The sequence below is a fragment of the Ochotona curzoniae genome, unplaced genomic scaffold (assembly GCF_017591425.1).
Source record: "Ochotona curzoniae isolate NIBS_2020 unplaced genomic scaffold, NIBS_Ocur_1.0 contig_2321, whole genome shotgun sequence".
Lineage (NCBI taxonomy): Eukaryota > Metazoa > Chordata > Mammalia > Lagomorpha > Ochotonidae > Ochotona > Ochotona curzoniae.
In genome coordinates this window covers 22959033-22971941 of record NW_024465421.1, presented here as the reverse complement: position 1 = coordinate 22971941, position 12909 = coordinate 22959033, and the positions used below count along the sequence as shown (strand labels likewise).

Genomic DNA, 12909 nt, shown 5'->3' with positions numbered 1-12909 from the left:
AATTGAGTCTGAAAAACTAGCATTCTGGTCATTGATGGCAGCGTGGTGTGTTGTTAGTTACTTCTATTTATTTGAGAGGAACGAGGCAGAGAGCTTGCATCTTTTGGATTACTACTTCAAATGCCTGCCACGCCTGGGTCTGGACTGGCTGAAGCTAGGAACTGGGAACGTGATTCAAGTCTCGGTGGGAGTCAGGGATCCAGTTATCCGAGCCATCACTGCTGCTTCCCAGGCTCTGCATTAGTGGGAAGCTAGAGTCAGGAGTCAGGGGCTTGAGCAGGGAATCAAGTGTATGCTTAGGAGTGGGGCACAGGCAGCTTACTTGCTGAGTAAATACCCAATCCCCCAGCTTTGTTTCACTAATAGCTAAAGAACTTTTTGAAATGCTTTAAAAAAAAAAAAGATTTATTTATTTTTTTGGAAAGGCAGATACACAGAGAGGAGGAGAGACAGAGAAAAAGATCTTGCATCTGATGGTTCATTTCCCAAGCGGCTGCAATGGCTGGACCTGAGCCAATCTGAAGCCAGGAGCCAGGATTTTCTTCCGGGTCTCCCACATGGGTGCAGGGTCCCAAAGCTTTAGGTCGTCCTCAACTGCTTTCCCAGGCCACAAGCAGGGAGCTGGATGGGAAGTAGAGCTACCGGGATTAGAACCAACACCCGTATGGGATCCTGGCGTGTTCAAGGTGAGGACTTTAGCCACTAGGTCATCTTGCCAGGCCCAAATTGCTTTAAAATGTGTACACTGGGGTCAGTGCAGTGACACAGTGGTTAAGCTGCCTCCTTTGATGCTGGAGTCCCAGAATGTGAGTTCAAATGCCAGCTGCTCCACTTCTGGCTCCAGCTCCCCTACGTTGATGCCTTTGGGAAAGCAATAAGGGATGGCCCAAGTCCTTGAGTCCCCGACCCACGGATGGAAATCCAGGTGGAGTTCCATGCTCTTAGCTTCAACCTGGCCCAGCCCTGTCATTGCAGCCATGTGGGGAATGAATCCAGACAGACTATCCCTCTGTCTGTCATTCTGCCCTTCAAACAAATACATTAAGTTGACAGAAAATGCAAAGGTATTGCTAGCTGTCAACTGTAAAGTCCGAGAAATCTGAAGACTAACACAAGAAATACAGGGTCTCCTCTTAACATATAGAATGGCACCAGTGAAAGGAAACCCCCAGCTGTAGGCAACTGCTTGCTGGGGTTGCCTTGTACCCAGGAAAGTGTTAACACTGCTGGAAGAAAAGCAGCCAGTAATTGGCAGGCATTCTGGGCCTGGCTAATGCTAAATTGGTGTTAACTATGCCAGTGTGCCAGCATACTTGCTTGTTAAAAAAAAAAAAAGATATACGGGAGGGGGACCTGCAGGTCCCACTGGAAGAAAACCCTAGGGCCCACACCAGTGGAGTGGGGAGGGCCCAGGGAAGGAGGTTTGGGGATGTGTGAAAGTCGGAGCCGTACCAAGGGAGTACTTTACAGGAATGGAATGACTTCTGGAAATTTCCACAGACTGGGGGGCCACTGCACTCACAGGTAAATTAGGGAATTTAAGACCAAGTAGTTTAGAGAGGAGAAACCTGAGGGCATGTCTGGATCTGGGCTGGGTCAGATGGCATCGTCTACCACCTACTGGCACACATGAAAGCTAGAGCTGGGTGGCTTGCCTCACAGGGCTAGGCCTCAGTACCTGCCAGTGAATGTCGGGGCAGGGAATGGACCATACAAGGCTAGGGCCATGACACTGATAAGCACATGAGAGAACCAGCTCTGGGGACAGATTCTGTAGGGAATATGTGGGTTCAGCCCTGTGGATCTGCAGTGCCCACTGGCTTACATGAAAGCTAGGGGTGGTGATGGACCAAGCTAAGCATGACCACAGAATTTACCAACACTCATGGGAACTGGAATTGGGAGCAGGCTGGGCTGGTCTAGGCTGCAGCACCCGTTACCATACCTGAGGATCAGGTTTGGGGGTAGTTGGGGTTTGGTAGCAGGCCTGGTAGGGAAACTTGAAGAATTCTCCTAAGCTGGTAAGCACAAGCTATGACTGGGTTAGACTAAGCCTTAGCACCCACTGGCACACATGAGAGCTAGAATGGGGTGTGGGCCATGCTGGACCAGGCTAATTCACCCATTGATTTACATGAGAGCCAAGGATGGGGGCCATGCAGGACTGTGCCACAGTACCACCCACAAGAGTTGGGGCTGGAGGTGGACCAGGCAAGGCTAGGCTGCATCTGTTGACAAGTGCTGAGGCTGGGTCAGAGCCACCAGCATGTGCAAGATCCAGGCTGACAGCGTGCCTGGTAGGGGAACTAAGGGTACTCCCTTCTAGGCTGTGGTTCCCATTGGTGAGTGCATGAATAGGGTTGAGGGTAGACTGATCTGAATATGGCTGTAGCACTAGTCAGCATGTGGGTAAGCTGGGCCCATGGGCAGGTCATACTTGACTAGGCCCTAGTGCCCACTGATACTTGCAAGAGCCTGGGTGGGTGTGGGGCAGGCTGGGCTAAGTTGCAGTACCCACTGGTCCACATAAGAGCCAAGTCAAGGGGTGGGCTATGTAGGGCTGGGCTGTAGCATATGCTGGTGAGAGCTGGAATGGGTGCAGACCAGTCGAGCAAGGCCACGGTACCCACTGATGGATACCAAGACAGGAGGTGGGCTATGTCAAGTTGAGCTGAGCACCCACCACTGCACAAGATCTGAAGCTGGGAGCTGGTCTGATACAGGAACTTGGGGAATTCCCCTGTTAGGCTATAGCTCCCACTGGTGAGCCCAAGAGCTGAGGTTAGGGGCAGCACAGGCCAGTTTGGCCAGTTTGGACTACATGTGGACCAGGTCTAGGGGCAGGTTAGGCTGGGCCATATCATAGCACCCACTGGCAGGTATGAGATCTAGGATGGGGTGCAGGCTGGGCCAGGTTGGGCTGCAATACCCACCAATTCACATTAGGGCTAGGACTGAGAGCTGGCTGGGCTGGGAAAGCCTGTAGTACCCACCAGCATGAGCTGGGACTTGGGGCAGCCAGGGCCAAACCAGGCTGCAGCACCTGCCGGCTGGCTTGAGGCAGGCCATGCCAGACTGTGCCACAAAGTCCAGCAGCACATGTAAGATCTAGGACTTGGAGCAAGGCTAGTTGGGGAACTTCAGCTAATGCCCTGCAAGACCGCAGCTGCAGCTGCCACTGGTGAGCCTGAGAATTGGGACTTGGGGAGGGTCACCACATTTGCTGGCCCGCAAGAACTAGAATAAGTGCAGGTCATCCAGACTTCACTGCAGCATTCACTGGCAAGTGCTGGGACTGGGTGCAAGTCATGTTAAAGCAGGACTGTAGTACCCCCTGGTAAGTGTAAGATGTGAGGCTGAGAGTGGGCCTAGTAAGGGAACTGTTGACACTCCTCTACTGGGCTGCAACTCCTGCAGATAAGTATGAGAACCGGGGCTGGGGGCAGTGTGGGCTGGACAAGGCAACAGCACCTGTCGACTTAGGTGTGGGCTGGGTCTGGGTTGAGCTGAGCTAAGCTGCAGCATGCATAGGTGTGTATGAGAACTGGAGGCATGTGAGCTGAGCCAGACTAAATACTGCACATGCAGGCATGTGCAGGAACTGGAGTTAGGGGTTGGGCCTGGTGGGGGTTAATGGGGTCACCCCCACAAGGCTCCAGTTCACACTGGTGTGTGTAGGGCTGGGTTGAGCTAGGCCATAGTACCAGTCAATTTGTGTGGGAGGTGAGGCTGGGGGTGGAACTGACCAGATAGCTGCATTCATCAGTATGTGTGTAGACTGATGCGTGTGATGAACTAATCTGGACCCTGTACTAATTAGCATACAGAAGAGTCAGGTCTGAGGTCACCCCAGACAAGGTTTCTTGGGGGACTCTCCAACTAGACCACTGGACTCAACCCCTGGTCACAGGGAAAAATCACAAAATATGAGATCTGATCTTAAAGTACATGTATCAGGATTGGGCCTCCTCAGCTGCTGATGCCTGTGCAGTGGACAGCATGCCCAAAGCAAACGGAGAACATGACAGCTCATCTAGGCCAGTAGAGTATGTCGAGTGTGTCATCCAAGGATGGAAAGCTCAACAGTTTGGACAACTCTCCTGGCCAAGCTTTGTAGCATCTTCTTGGGTCTGTGGATGTACTAAGGTGGACTTTGTCAACAAATAAGTCTTGGAAAGATTTTCTCAACCCTGGAGCAGTGAGACCAGTGTTTCAGAATTATAAAACCACTCAAGTGACACTCTCAGAATGCTCTTCCCCACATCAGGGTGTCTAGATGATATCAAATGACAGTCCCCCAGGTGTTGATGTAGTTTGGCAGCAAGGAATAACCCCCTTCTCTCTCCCACCCCAAGCAGATACAGAAGAAAATAGAGGAAAAAAAATTAAAAACATTTGTCCCACCCTCCTTCTGCCATACCTCGCCTTCCCCACCCTAATTAGGGACCCACATTAACTGTGAAACAACATTAAAAATGAAAGAAAAAAGAGGAAACTGTCCAGTTTGGTTAACCAGACACATGTGATATTGATGCTGTGGGGAGGGAGCTGGAGGTGATGCTCCCTCCCTGGAGCAGACATCCTCTCTGTGTGGACGGGAATCCTCCTTCCTGCCATGCTCTAGTTGGTGCGCGTTGGACCAGTGACTCTGCCATGTCCCTGGCCACAGAAAGAAGTCCTTCTCTGGTTCACTGCATTTGATGGTAGCAAGTTGGGGGAGAGAAGACTGCATGTCAAATAGATGTAGAAAAGGGGTCCTGGTGCCTCCTAGGTGGGGTACACTGTTGAGAAGTGGTGCATTGATGGGCAGGTTGATTCCCTGTTTTCCAAGAGTGAGCATAGGATATTGAGAAGTAGTGATTGTGAAGTAGCAGTTTGGGACACCCGGTGCTCTGTCACCCGCAGTCTGGGCCTCAGTGAGAGGATCACTGTGCTGTAGATGAGCTTCCTGGCGCTTATTTCTCCCATTCCACAGACATTCAAAGTCCTGCCGTGTTGCAGCTGGGTACCTGCCATGCTGGGGGTGCTGTGCGGTTTCCGGGACCCTGGAGTAAGAGGCAGCTCTGCCTGTCTGGCACAGCAAGCTTCAGAGCTGGCCAAGGACCCAGCCTTGAATGGAGGGCACAGTGACACTAAGAGTTGAGTGCATGGGAGTGGGGAGCAAAGGAGCCTCCTTTTTCCTGCTAAGGAGCTGGTTGGGTTTTGTGCTACAGGACTATTGCATCCTCCAGAGATCAAAGACTGTTCTAAAAAATTGCTGCAAGCTGTGTCAGCATAGCAGGAAGAGCTCACAGTGCCAACAGAGCTGGACTCAGACATTGGAAGGGCCACCCAGAGGAGAATTGACAGGGCCTATGTGGGAGTTACACTGAAGCGAGACTGAAGGTGAAGGAGTTTCAGCCCAGTTGTCTGTTAACAGAGTTAGGGGAGCAAGAACCAGCAGGGGCCGGGGCTGGAGTCAACCGTATCCAGAATAAGGCATGTACTTGCTTGCTGGACGAAGAAGGAAGGCTTCTTGTTTAACCTGTTGGATAGAATACAGAAATTCCAGAGGGGGTAGATCAACCCACTGGACTAAGGGAAACTTGAGTGGAAGCTGGGATGTGGGAGAATATCAGGTTGTTTGGAGCATGAGAAATAGTTGGAGGGATTGGTGCTGAAAAAGCTGAGGGCCACAGCTCCCCGGAGGAGGTGTGAATTCATGCTGCTCAACCTGGGAAAGACAGAACCAGAAGCAGGCTGCTGTGGAAGGTGGGGCCATGGCAGGGAGCAGTAGAGAGATTGGCCTGAGGACGGGAACATCCTCCAGGCCCTTCTGCTTCCTGGGCAGCCAGACATTTTCCTGGCTAGAGGTCCCAGGAAAATGAGGGCTGAGGTAGGTCTGCGGGACCTTATGGGTTTAAGGAGAAGGCCACTGATGGGCAGGGAGAATTTTCAGCTGCTTCACGCTGCTGCATCTCAGGCATGCAGGCAGGCCGGGACTTGGCCAGGCCAAAACCAGGAGCTGCATCATGGTTTCTCAAATGGGTGCAGGGAGTCAAGCACTTAGGCCTTCTGCTTTCTCAGGTACATTAGCATGGAGCTGCTGTATCAGAAGTGGAGCAGCCAACCTTTCAGGAAGGTGGATTTACCCACTGCACCACAGCACTTGCCCCTAGAAGTACTTCTTAAATTGAGAGGTGATTAAGAGATCTCAGGAAGCTGACAGTGAAAATCAAGAGGCATGTTATGCTGGGAGAGCCTGCTGCAGCTGTGGGAGGAGTGGGGCCCTGTGGAAAGAAGACAGTTGCCACGGGGTTTGTGTTTGTCGGGTGGACTCCTTGGGTAACATCTGGTGGTGGCTTGTCAGCCCAGCTGTGGAAGGAGAGGACTGCAAATTTCACACCCTTTCCTCCCATTAACATTTTGAAAGACTTCAAGCCTTTCAAACAGCTGCACAGCCACGTGCTTCTGACTTAGATTCACCAATGACTACCACATTTCCCCACCACATTTGCCTTACACACATACATACTCAATTTGCATGTGTATATACATATGTGTATGCTTTTTCTGAACCATTTCAGAGTGTGATGTGGCTAAGGACCCACCAGACCCACAGAGTGATCATCACTTAGAGACTCAACATTGATACCAGACGCATCTCCACTCCCAGCCAGGAGGGAGCGACGGCATCCAGATAAGACTTTGCAGCCCTTAGGCAGCAGGTGGCGCACAACAGTTAGCCCTGTGATTGCCCCAGCTCACTGCTTGCAAGTTTTAGGACCCAGTGTCGGTAACGGGGAACAAGCACAGCCCAGCTGTCCAACCCAGGAGTGGAAACTGGACATTGGGAGGCCAAGGCAGCCAGTGCTGCAAGGGCAGAGCCCAGAGGTGAGAGCTGTGCTGGGTTCCTCCTAACCCGAGGGCCAGACCTGGTAGGTACATGAGGGGACTGCCCAGAACCAGGGCAAGAACGCCAGGAGCAGCAGGCAGACTGTCCCCACAGCTCATAGAAGGCAAGGAACAGTCCATGTCCCCACTTGCAGTTAGGTGGAGCACAGAGACTGTGGCTCAGTGGGTGGGTCCTGGAGTGTTCATGTCCCAGCACAGAGCCCAAGGATATTTTAAGGATTACAAAAATTGAACCCAGCAAGTTAAGATCCCCAGTGTCTGGTCTCCAGATGTAGCAGGTGGGATGCTGGTCAGGATGCCCACATTTCACTTTGGAATACTTGGATGTGATTCCCAGCTCTATCTCCTGACTCCAGCTTTCCTCCAGTACACACCCTGGGAGGCAGTGGTGACAGCGCAAGTAACCAGGTACTGCCACCCACACTAGAGACTCCTAGCTTCAGGTCTGGTCCCACTCTGCCTATTGCTACAGGCATAGGGAGTGAACTAGAAGATGGGATGTGTCTCTATGTGTCTGTATGTGTGCCTCTCAAATTAAAAACAGCAGCAACCAAAAAAAAAACAGCATAACAAAAATTACTGGATTGGAGAAAAAGGGAGAAGCAGACCCTGGAATCTGATAGTGGCAGAATGAGGAGAAGAAAACCTAACAGTCGAAGCTCTGTGGTCCGGTGGCGGAGGCATGAGCATAGGACGGAGAGTGATAGAAGGAGATAACATGTTTCAGACAAAGCCTGGAGAGGCCTGGGGGACTCTGCAGTGGAAGCCCTGCAGATGGAGGTGCTGCAGGAGACGATGTCGGGAGCCCTGAAGACGCAGCACTTGAGATAGAAGAAACACTGGAAGCCAACTCCTCTGCCCAACAACAGCTCCTTATTCCAGCTGCTGATTTATTGCTTCAAACCCTATGGCCTTGCCCCATGACAATGGAGCTGGGCCCTCGGATTTTGTCCTGGGCCAGTGTGGTGGGCAGCCCTGGCAGCTATGGCCCCTAAGCCTCTGCTAGTGTGAGGGACAGCTTTGTCCACGTAGAGGATCCACCACAGCTTGCTCTGTTGTGAAGAGCTCAGGGCCCCAAGAAGAAAGTCAAGACAGATGGCAGCCAAGCTGTGTCTCCCTAGTACTGGGCGAAAGCCAACAGCCAGGAATCCTATACCAGCAGAACCATCTCAGAGATGGCTATCAATCCGGAAGGCCTTTGTCCCGTCCAGCAGGACAGTCAACGGGGGTTGCAACCACCTAGGAGAGATTGGGGGACAAGAGACACGAAGAATGGACAGCAAGACAGGATGTCTGATCAAGCTGTCAGTTTATTGATTTCAACTGAGGGTTTTTATACTCTTCAGTAACTAAGGCTCAGGGAGGAAAGGAGAAACTAGGACGCAAGCCATGGTCTCCAGACCGATTGTTCTTGAGCAGCCACCATATCCACAATAGTAACCAGCATATCAACAATAGCATAGGTAATCAGTAACAAGATGTCGGCAGGTACAGCATAAATCACATTCTAAAACAGTTGCTACAAACAATTGAAGCTAAGCGTGTGATTAGCTTCATAACTTCTTTCCCAAGCATCTAGCCAGCCAGGGATTTTCCACTGGCCCGTAGTTCTATATTCAAAATGGCTTCAGTGTGGCTACAGTACACGGCTCCTGACATCTCCCCCTCTTTTCTATATATCAATGAAAGCGGCGAAAAAGAAAAAAAAGGGTTCGTTGAGGCAAGATAAGCACTGCCTGTCTTAGGTTCATTCTGAGGGACCCTCAGCTCTTACCCGTCTTTGGGCAGCCCTGCCAGTCATCCAGGGCTCCCTGTCTTAGGTTGGTTGGGTACCAGAAAGATGCCCGTCATTGGCTAAATGCTTACCCAGGAAAAGCCATGCCTCATTATATTAGATGAGCCTCTTTGAAGACTGGAGCCGCACAGCACAATGTGGGGTGTTATCACTTGGAGAGCTTGAGCCATTGCAGTAACCGTCAAGGTTTTTTAAGGCCATAACCTCGCTGCATTTCTTGAACATGCAAGCTGCCAGCTTAATGCCATTTAGAATAACTTTCCCTGACATGGGTAGAACTGGGGTCTCATTTACTTTAATTATACTGGTGGCTAATTGACTGGTGAAATTTAGGAAGGCGTTAGACCATTGTCCCCAGAGGTATTGATTAATTTTTATCACTCTGGCCGAAATATTGTGAACTTATACTGGGGTGATACATATATGATGGTGTATTAGGGAGCAGCTGGCTGGTGAGATTCAAGAAGACATACTTAACAATGTACAAGTATTGTTGAAAATACTAACATTCCAGAATCACATAGTGCTAAGATGTTACATGTATACAAAACAGTTTTATCAGGAACCAGAGACCCTAACTGCCTATCATCCCATCTGACTCCTACATTTCAAACAGAAATGAACCCCAACTGTTTTTAGGGAGAAAGGGCGTTGTCATCTGCTCTTAGCTACTTCCTGCTGAGAAGGGGGCGCCGTTGGGTAACAGCAGCTGTTGGGGGTCCATCTTGTGGTTCCTGATAGAAGGCAGAAGTCATCAGGTGTTTGGTGTACATCCTGGCACTTGAAAAGTTTCTCTGTGTTGAAATCTAAATAGCAAAACATAACATAGTTATAACTCTTCCTAGCCTAGCATATTGTGAGTTCAGTTAGCAGTTTGAATATTTGAACATCAGAACTTAGATGTAAGAGAATTGTTAGGTTTCAACTTTTGTCAGAGTGAACATTAATTTAAGACTATGGACTAGATTTGTATCTGTCTAAATTAACTTCTTTAAGTCTCAAATTTTGGAACATACCCAATAAGCTTAATGGAACACATGAAACTTCTGAGCTGCATAAAACTGGTAACCTAGATTAATCAGAAGGCACAGTAACAATGCAAGGATTAGCATACAGCATCAGGATATAAGCCCATCACAGGACAGGTAAATGCAAACTGACTTCTTAGGGCAAAAGAGTTAAATATTCAGACATAACCAAAACTGAGATGATAAATCTTTATACTAAAATACAGCAAGGTGTACTATGACTCTGAATATACAGATCCTGCATTGGAAGACAGTGTACACAGTGACTAGTGGATTTAACAAATTAGCACTCTTATGTGTGACGTCAGTGATAACCTGAGGTTCCAGACAAATGGTGTTTAGGCTGTGGAAGCCTCTTGAATCTACAACAACCCCATTAGACAAGACCACACACAAAGTGGAAGTTCTCTCCTCCATTGAGGGAAGAGCACAACCGTCCTTGATGGCTGCTTCTTTGCACTGGGGTGTGGACCACTGAGGTCCTTCAGGGAGGGACACTCTTAGCAGTAGTGTCCTGGCATTCCACACTTGATATGCTTGTTCTTTTGCTGGCTCTCCTGTCAGACCAGAATGCCTTTTGGGCTGATTCTGAGGCCACTGAGTGCTACTCAAAATTGTCAGTCTATGAGTCTGCTGTAGGAGCTGCTTCCCATGTTGGAGCATTTTAACATTCTCTGAGATCTGAGTTATCATTAAACACTTGCATACATATACCCATATATTTTCCATTTAACTTATGTGGATTTGGGTTCCCATGGCCAGTCTTCAAACTGTACCCTAGCAGTAAATGCATTTGAAATCATGTTAAACTATTGAGCTGAACAGATCTTATAGATCCTGAGAAAACAATAATGGACATGACTCTCTAAGAGCCTAATTATGCATCTATACCTTATTTTCAAAAAGGATTTAGCTTAGTAATTCTCATTCATAAACATACACATACAAATCAGGTAACACACATAAAACAACAGCTTTTAAGAGCTACTTGAGAATTCTCTTAAGTGTGTTAAAGTTACCAATTGTTTAGAATTATTATTATTATTATTATTATTGCTCTTAGTATTACAATTAAACTTTAGCTTTAATGGATAAAATAGGTCTGCTGGAATCCTAGAAAACAAAGTCTCTATGTTTGGCGCTGATATGACCTGTTGGATTTTACACACTCTTGTACTTTTTAGATCTATCCTTCCCAGCAGGATTGATTCTAGTCCTGGCTCCCCACTGGCAAGGTTTCCCAGTGTCTTTTCTGCAATTCCCCCTGCCCCCTCAAATTTTTATTATTTTATTTATTTACTTATTTATTAGAAATCCCAGAACCAGAAGAGTTAAGTCTATTAATTATGCTAAGAGGCCTTAAAGTATTTGATTAAAGATTTCTCATTATAATAACCACCCATTTAGTCAGACTGATTCAAATAGCAACAGATCAAAAAAAAAATTTTTTTTTGTCAATTATAAATGATCATCCAAACATTTTAAAGTAAATACATATCAGAAAATACTCTTGAAAACACAGTTTTTTTTTAAATCATGAGAATTTAACAAAGACAATATACAGAACGCAAGGGATTACCTAACTGAAAGGCAAAATGTATATTTCCTTAGTCAATCACCTAAATGGAAATATAACCTTAAATACAGGAATTACTGTATAAAATTATCTCATAACTTTTTCAGAACTTTAACAAATTCAAAAGTTGGAATAAGAATAGAGCTTACTGAAGCTGGATAGAGAATTGACAAATTCACCAATTAAACAGAGACTACCTAAGGTTCAATGCTTCAATTTTTTTTTTAACAGCTTTCAAAATTGGAGATATTTTTATCTTTAGATATTTACTAGCATTTCTGTGTATGCACACTTCAAAAACTTTTTGAACACAGGTATCAATTCTAACGTCAGCTCGTATTAGGTATTAATGTTAAAAACTTAAACAATGTTGTAATAGTATCTTTAAAATTATAGCCAATTATATGTAAAGCTTACAAGATTTATTCCTCAACTTTTCTTAAGACGTATTCTAAATAAAAGCATACCAACTTTTAAATACAATGCTTTAAACAATTTTCAACCATTTTTCTAATTCATGGAAACATATTTTAGCACAAATCCACTTTAAAACCAGGAAAGAAAAGTTTTTTTAAACAACCTTCTTTTAGCTGATTTGGAATTTTTTTTTTTTTTTTAATGAAGGCAGATAAGAATTACCACAACTGGGACAAACTCCCAAATTCTTCAAAGCGCAGACTCCAGGCATACCCCTTCCTTGTTTTATGACTGATGGGCCTGGAGCTTTTCTTTAGTTTCTGTTTTATTGAAGTTAAAAGAGCTGAAAAAACTTCAGTTTGGCTGTTGTCTTGAGAGACTACCTTGGAATTTACTGAAGTTAGTTAATAGGTTTAGTTATTAATAAGATGAAAATAACTTACAGGAGATTTAAAACACTGTTGTTTTTTTACAAAGAATCAGACTTCAGTTCCATTGTTTTAAAGGCAAACATTCAGAAAATATACACATTATGAGCAGTTTTACTTATGTATCTTTAAAGAATTCATTGTTCTCTTGCAAGGCAAAATCTCACATACTTCCTTGTAAATAAGAACACAAGTAATTTACAATCTGAATCAATTTTATGAATAGGAAATATTTTGACCAATAAACATAAATAATCACCTAGTTTAATAGCATATATGATGCGACAAATTTAGCATAATTTTATAATATTGTGAGATTATAATCCAAATTATTTTAAATGATAAGCACATTATTCAAATTTTGTCTCAATCTTTGAGAGTTCCAGGGATCCTACTAGAACCCTCAAATTTATGAGACTATGAAGAATTTAGAAGTCTAAATGAGTTAAACCAAAAGTACCTTTAGCATTTAAATGAACATGTTAAATACTGTATGTTAGACTTAATCAATGCCAGGACAACACTGTAAGTTGAAGACCAAACAGCACGAAAATGACACAAGAACATTTCCCCAGTGGAGGTGGGGAGTCTGTTCTGGCTAGGTCCTGTTAAATTTGTTAGACCTCTCTAAAATTATTTACCAGGAGAGAAAAGGTAGGTTAGTCATGGTCCGTCCCATCTCGTCTGTCAGTCAGTCACACATGCATACAATTCAGAACAAGAACAAAAACTTAACAATTCAAGACAAAGACACAACTGGAGGAAGAGTAT

At 46.2% G+C, this 12909-nt stretch overlaps 1 protein-coding gene across 1 annotated transcript in view; it reads left to right on the top strand.

Moving 5' to 3' along the window:
• LOC121151720 (clusterin-associated protein 1) overlaps window positions 1–12909 on the top strand; it is a 54715-nt gene that overhangs the window by 29432 nt on the left and 12374 nt on the right. The gene's annotated exons all lie outside the window — the stretch shown is intronic.